Raw genomic sequence first — 6,512 nt, forward strand, 5'->3', positions numbered from 1 at the left:
TAATAATAATAATAATAATAATAATAATAATAATAATAATAATAATAATAATAATAATAATAATAATAATAATAATAATAATAATAATAATAATAGCTAGAAGCCTGCTACTAAAGCTATAATAATTGACGAGCTTCTTATAGATATATAAGGCAAAATGGTATAGGTTATTAGGAAAGATAAAGTAGTGGCCCTATATAATAATATAGCTAGAAAGACTAAGTATATTAAGAATATACTTACCTTATCTATAAGTTATAAACTTATAGCCCTATAGAGCCTAACTAATAACTATAATAGATTATTTGCTATATCTTAATCTATAATAATAGTAAAGGAGGCGACTACGAAATTAATACTAAGCGCCTTACTAACCTTAAGGCACTACTTATATATATTATAGGCAAGCCTATAAAATCCCCTTATACCTATTATAGCAAGGGTATAGGCCTATTTTTAAAGTATATTATATTAAATGATAATACTAGTATAGGTACCTATTCTAGCTACTATTATAACTCCAAAACCAAGCGCTATACCTTTTACCAAGGCAATAAAAGTAAGTTAACTTATAGGTATAATTAAAAAAATACTAATAGGTTAATCTAGAGTAGGAGACTCCGTAAAAAACCCTATAAAAGCGTATAATAGAGGAAGAGCTTATATAAACCGGTTCGCGTATAAAGAGAAAGAAGTAGTAAAGTAAGCAAGGACCGAAAAAAACCGGCACTAGTAAGCAATAGGGCTATAAAAATACGGTCTCTCCCTCTCTTAGCAAACGGGAGGAATCTAAAGAATCTAAAGGCTTTATCTTATCGGTTGACGTATCTTTATACCCCCCTATAACTATAGCTATATATATGCCTGTCCCTAGCTCTCGCTATAGGCGTGATTTTAACCCGCTTTACGGCTATAAAGAGTCTAACCCTCTACCTTTTGCCTGCCCTCCCCTTCTACCTACTATAGGTTTTCCGGCTATATAGGCCTTAAGCTGTATCGATTATATCTGTACGCTATTTCTAGGCCTGTCATCTAATAAAGAGTATAACCTTAGAATAGTATTAGTAGATATTAGTAACCTATTGTAGAGGTCTGCTAATGATAGGGAGGAATAGAGATATAAAAGGGCCTATGAAATAGGCTATAAGATAGGCTATAAGATAGGCTATAAGATAGGCTATAATTATTATTAGCTATATTTAATATAATTACTTTATTATATTATATACTTTAATACCTATAAAATGAAACTTCTTTTACTCTCTCTACCTAATTAAAACTTTAGGATATATAATATTTATAAGTTTTTTATACCTTTCTTTATAGCCTAGTAAATAAATAGAGATATTATAGACATTTGTAGCCCGAGACATTACAATATAAAATTAGCTATGAGAAAATATAGGTTTATAAGTATCAAGCCTAATAATAGAAAAAGACTACCCTTATAACTTATTTATTGTTATAGTAAAATAGAGCTATACTAGAAATTACTTCTAGATAATAGTATAGGGAAATTCTTCTATAGAAGTACTTAGCTTAATCTTTAGTATTATCTATAGCTATAAGGCAAAGGAGCCTATAAGGATATAGCCTTTAATGACTAGCTAAGAGAGGCGTATAATAATTAAGCGAGTCCTATTATAAAGACCTTATTACGGGTCAAGGTTATAAAGTAGAATAATAGGAGCGCTAACCTTAAGCTTTAAAACCCTAGGTAGAATAGAAGGAAAGTCCTATAAAAGTAGGAATTTAGGGGTAAAGGTAGGTATATTACTATCTCTATTAATAGGAGGGTTTTCTAACTCGTTAACCGAAAGGTAGGTTATAATAGGCCCTAGAAACTCCTTAATAACTATAGCATTAATGTTTTTAATAGTTATATTACGAGGGTAAAGTATTACTCGGCCTATAAATATTATCGAATCACTAGTTATAAGTATAAGGACATTTTAAGGATAGACCTATTAGATAAGACTCTCTATTAAATAGTAGAGTTAAAAGGCTAGAAGAGGGTTAATAAGGCTATAGAAGGAAGGATTATAATAAAGGTCCTATAGCTAGCTAACAAATATATAGTTCTCTTCGTCAGCACCCTATACCTGTATGTTCTTAGTTAGTTTATAGACTTAAAGGCTTTTCTAAAGCGAAGAGTACTATAAGCAAGCCTAAACTATCCACAAGCGATCTCCTTTACGGATAATAAGTAGGATCTAAGCAAAGTCATTGCCTAAGATAACTAGTAGTCCTCTAAAGACAGATTCGTAGCCCCGGATATCTTATAAGGTTTGGTTTATAGCCTCGAAATAGAAGTAGTGTTACATTAGAACCTTGTCCTAAATAATCAACTTTGCTTTCTATAAAAGAGCTACTAACTACGTATTCTTATAAACTATATAGGAGCTATAGTTAAAGAGCTTAATCGGGATTTTGAACCGGCTATAAGAAGTATAGCTACTATCAAGAAGGAGGGCTGTAATACTAGAAGACATTATATAGATGACGACTTTACCCTGTAAGCGGTAGAATAAAGAGAGATAATGATAGAGAAAGGTCTTTCTAGTTCTGCTAGGGCTTTAGATAAAGAAATAGGTAATCTGTGGCTCTCTCTCTATTACGGTTATAACCTCCTAGAAAATCGTAGACTAACTAGGATTAAGTTTTGAACAGATATCCTTAAATATAGACCTCTGTTCTATGGCGTTATAAGCTAACTCGGCCTATAAAAGCAAGTTCTATTAGATATCCTGCCATTAGTACTAGAATTCCAGAAGATTAAAGTCCTATAGAGATTTTCTATACTCTACTAGGTCTAAGCTTAAGAGGTATAGACTATAGTTATAATAAGGGTATTAAAGATCTTATAGAATACCAAGTATACGGCTTATACGCTAAGGAAGGTTATCGTAAAAGGACTCCTAGAACCGTAGCTATAGCTCTCTTAGATCTATAATATCGCCTATAGTAAGGTAGATATAGAATAGGCGGTAAAGGGCTTACCTAGTTTACTAAAGAGAGGCTTCTATAAAGTAATCAATCTAGCTCTTATCTAAGTCTAGAAGACCTATAGCAATATAGGCAAGCCGGAAAGTAAAATATATTATACTATTAATAGTCTATAAGTCCTGATATGACTAAGCTCCTAGAATACTATAGAGTAGTAAGTAGAGAAAGTACCGCTTACCTATAGTAGGGGGTATATAGTATATATAGCTAATAGCTATACCCCTCTATCAAGGTTTCTAGACCTATAGACTTCGATCCTAGGTATAATAGGCTAGAAAGTCAATATAAAGAACATTATAGCTATCTTCGTAAGTAGCATTATATATAAAGAAAGCCTTAAGCTCTATTGTTCTCTACTCTATCTACTCTACAAGCTCTTATCGGGTTACATTTATAAGAAAGAAGACGGTTTATTAATCCTTAAGATAGACCAGAAGACGGTATATAGGTAGGTATTCTTCATAAGTATAAAACTTAAACAGACAAACGATAGCCTCTATAGGGCTAATATAGCGATATTATAAATAAGTATCGACCTTATTTTATTATTATAAAGTAGATAGCTAGACTATAGACTAATTAGTCCCCTTATAAATATACCTATAAATATACTTAATAGACTTTATAGACGCGTAAATCTCGATATTGATATAAGTAGTATATTTATAAGAGAGATAAGGGTTATAAGGAACTACCTAGCTATTATCTAATATAACGTCTTACCTATTAACCTAGTAAACTATTGTCTAACTATTATTATAGCACCTATAAATGGGGTAGCTATCGTCCTAGATATATATCTTATCTATAAAAGCTTTTAGGAACCACTTTAAATAGCTTATAACTCTAGTCTATAGGTCTCGAACTATATAAGGCGTATTTAGGTTAAGGTTACTATATAGGCTATAAGTTATATTAGTTATAATCACCTCTTATAACCTCCTATCTAGGTCTTCTGCCTCTGTTAGAAGCTTAGCTCGAATTATACAGTTAATATTTATAGGTATAAGATATACCTATATAGACTCTTAAGTAAGAAAGAGTAATAAATAACGATATAGAAGGCCTCGTTTCTGATATTCTATAGTCTATATATTGCCTATAAACTACCTAAAAAGATTATCATTACAAAGCTCCTATAAAATAGCTCGACACTTAAGCTTAAATATATAGCTAATAATATCTAGTCGGTCTAAGGTAGTCTACCCTAGAAGAAGCTTATATTAAATTTCTAGCTAATTAGGGTTAGCTATAATAGTAATAAAGAAAGTAGGGTACCTAAGCTTATAGATAATTGCTATTAAGTCCTAGTAATATTAGGTAATAAATCGCGGACCTCTAATGTAACTTATAGGTAAGATTACCTACTAGCTAAGCTTATAGGTATCGCTATCTCTATAGTAGAGCTAGTCTTATACTCCTTAATATAGGTCTATATAAAGCTCCTTCTAGTTATATCGGATCTAGTTAAGCTTTTACTAGTCACTTATAGCCTAGATATCTACTAAGAACTATTAAAACAGGCGCTTAAAAAGAAAGGGGGTTTGACTATATCCGTAATAGGTATATAAAATATACTAGTACCACTAACCCTACTCTATATTAAGCTAAGTCCGGTTTAGACCTCGATAGTTATAGAGCTATAAACTCCTTCGAAAGCTAGGATCTCTATAAGGAAATATAAGAGGGTAAGCAAGAGGGAGGTATATAGGGGAATAAGGATAAATATACTTCTAAGCCTATATAGAGCTATTAGTAGCTCTATAGGCTAGAACTACATCGTAAAAGCTAGCCTTAGCCTGCTCTTTAGGAATTAGAACTATAACCTTGTTAGTAACTAGTAGGTTCTCCTGGTAAAGATTAATACTATAACCGTAGTTAACGACCAGCCATATTTATAGGTTAATAGAAAGTTATATTATATCATTTGACAGATTAAAGCGTTCCTAGGCTATAAGGTATATCTAAACAAACAGATTATATTAGTAGAGGAAGGAATTAAACTATATAAGAAAGTCTATATTAAGGCTAGAAAAGCTAAATACTCTTTATATAGACACGGCTTATAGGTTATAAAAGTATAGCTATATAAATTAAGGGGTAGTACCTATTAGGGCCTCTAAAGGACTATAGAGATAGTAAAGTATACTATAAATCTAGAAGTTAATAGGGCTACTCCGTATAAGGTTATAAATAGTTAGGGTTATAGAGATCAAGATAAATATAAAAGCATTATTATAGTAGTATAACTAGTCACGAAACTAGGTAGCTTAGGGGTTAGAGGTATATAAAAGGTCTATAAGAAAAGCTAGAAGGTCGCGAAAAAGGGAAAAAGAAACATTACCTTATAGGTAGCAGGAGCTAAAGATAGGGTTTATAATAGTAAAGGACTATAATAGTTAGTAAAGAGCCTATAAAAAGGGAGATAAATAACGTATAGAGAGACGCTTATCTAGCTAGTAAAACACTCTATATTCTATACACTTAACATTTTACAGGCCAAGATCATATAATACAATAGACTTAGAGCTATTAATAGGTAACTAACTAATAGGTTTACTAGCTATAAGGAGTCAAGTCGTAGCCTAAACCTCACGATTATAAGTATAATTAGAGCAGTATTAACCATTACATTTAATACAGGTAGTATAAACTATACCATTTAAACGTACATGAAACGTAGAACAGGGCTTATAACGGTAATAGCAAGAGCAAAAGGGGTCTTACGAACTACCTAGATGGCAAACTATATAAGGGCAAGGCATTTTACAGACATAAAAGAGTTTTACAGAGGAGAGAAAATAGAGGCTATAAAAAATTGGTAATATAGGTAGAACATACTAAAAATTTAGACAGAGAAAATAGGGGCTATAAAAATTAGCACGCTAAAAATTTAGGCTATAAAAATTAGTACGCTAAAAATTTGGACTAATGAAAATTCTTAATAGTTTTCATATATTAGAAAGTTATCTGTTAACAGCCTTCTTGGCTATAAAACGTTAACAATTAGTTAGTATAGACCCTTGCTTTCCCGTAAAAAATATCATCCTACTAATAGTAAACTTTTTTTCTGTTCTGTAGTCTATATATAATAGATAACTACTCGGTATATACATACTCAAGTACAGATGTGGCGAGGCGGGACGGGAAGTTACCATATAGTACGCTAGTGTAACTATGTACGGTACGTACACTTGTCGGAGTGTACAAGTTACGCGGATTGGATGTAACTACTGCAAGTAACTACGGATACGGAGGTACCTGAAGCTTCGTGGCCCCCATTGCAACGCAACGTGGCGCGACAGGGACCCCTGGCCAGCTCGTGCCCCCCCGACCGGCGACCGGCGCCGCTGGCCAAGAGCGGGAACCAAAAAGCATGCTGTTGGATACTCTGAGGGTCCAATCAATCAGCAGACGGACCGCTGCTGCTGCTGCTGCTGCTGCTTCGTTGCTGGCTGCGCCGAGGTAGTTCGGGAGAGCAACCAGGAGTGCAACCAACCCCGTTA

This window comes from Thermothelomyces heterothallicus (assembly GCF_042370625.1).
Source record: "Thermothelomyces heterothallicus CBS 202.75 unplaced genomic scaffold P884_scaffold_2, whole genome shotgun sequence".
Lineage (NCBI taxonomy): Eukaryota > Fungi > Ascomycota > Sordariomycetes > Sordariales > Chaetomiaceae > Thermothelomyces > Thermothelomyces heterothallicus.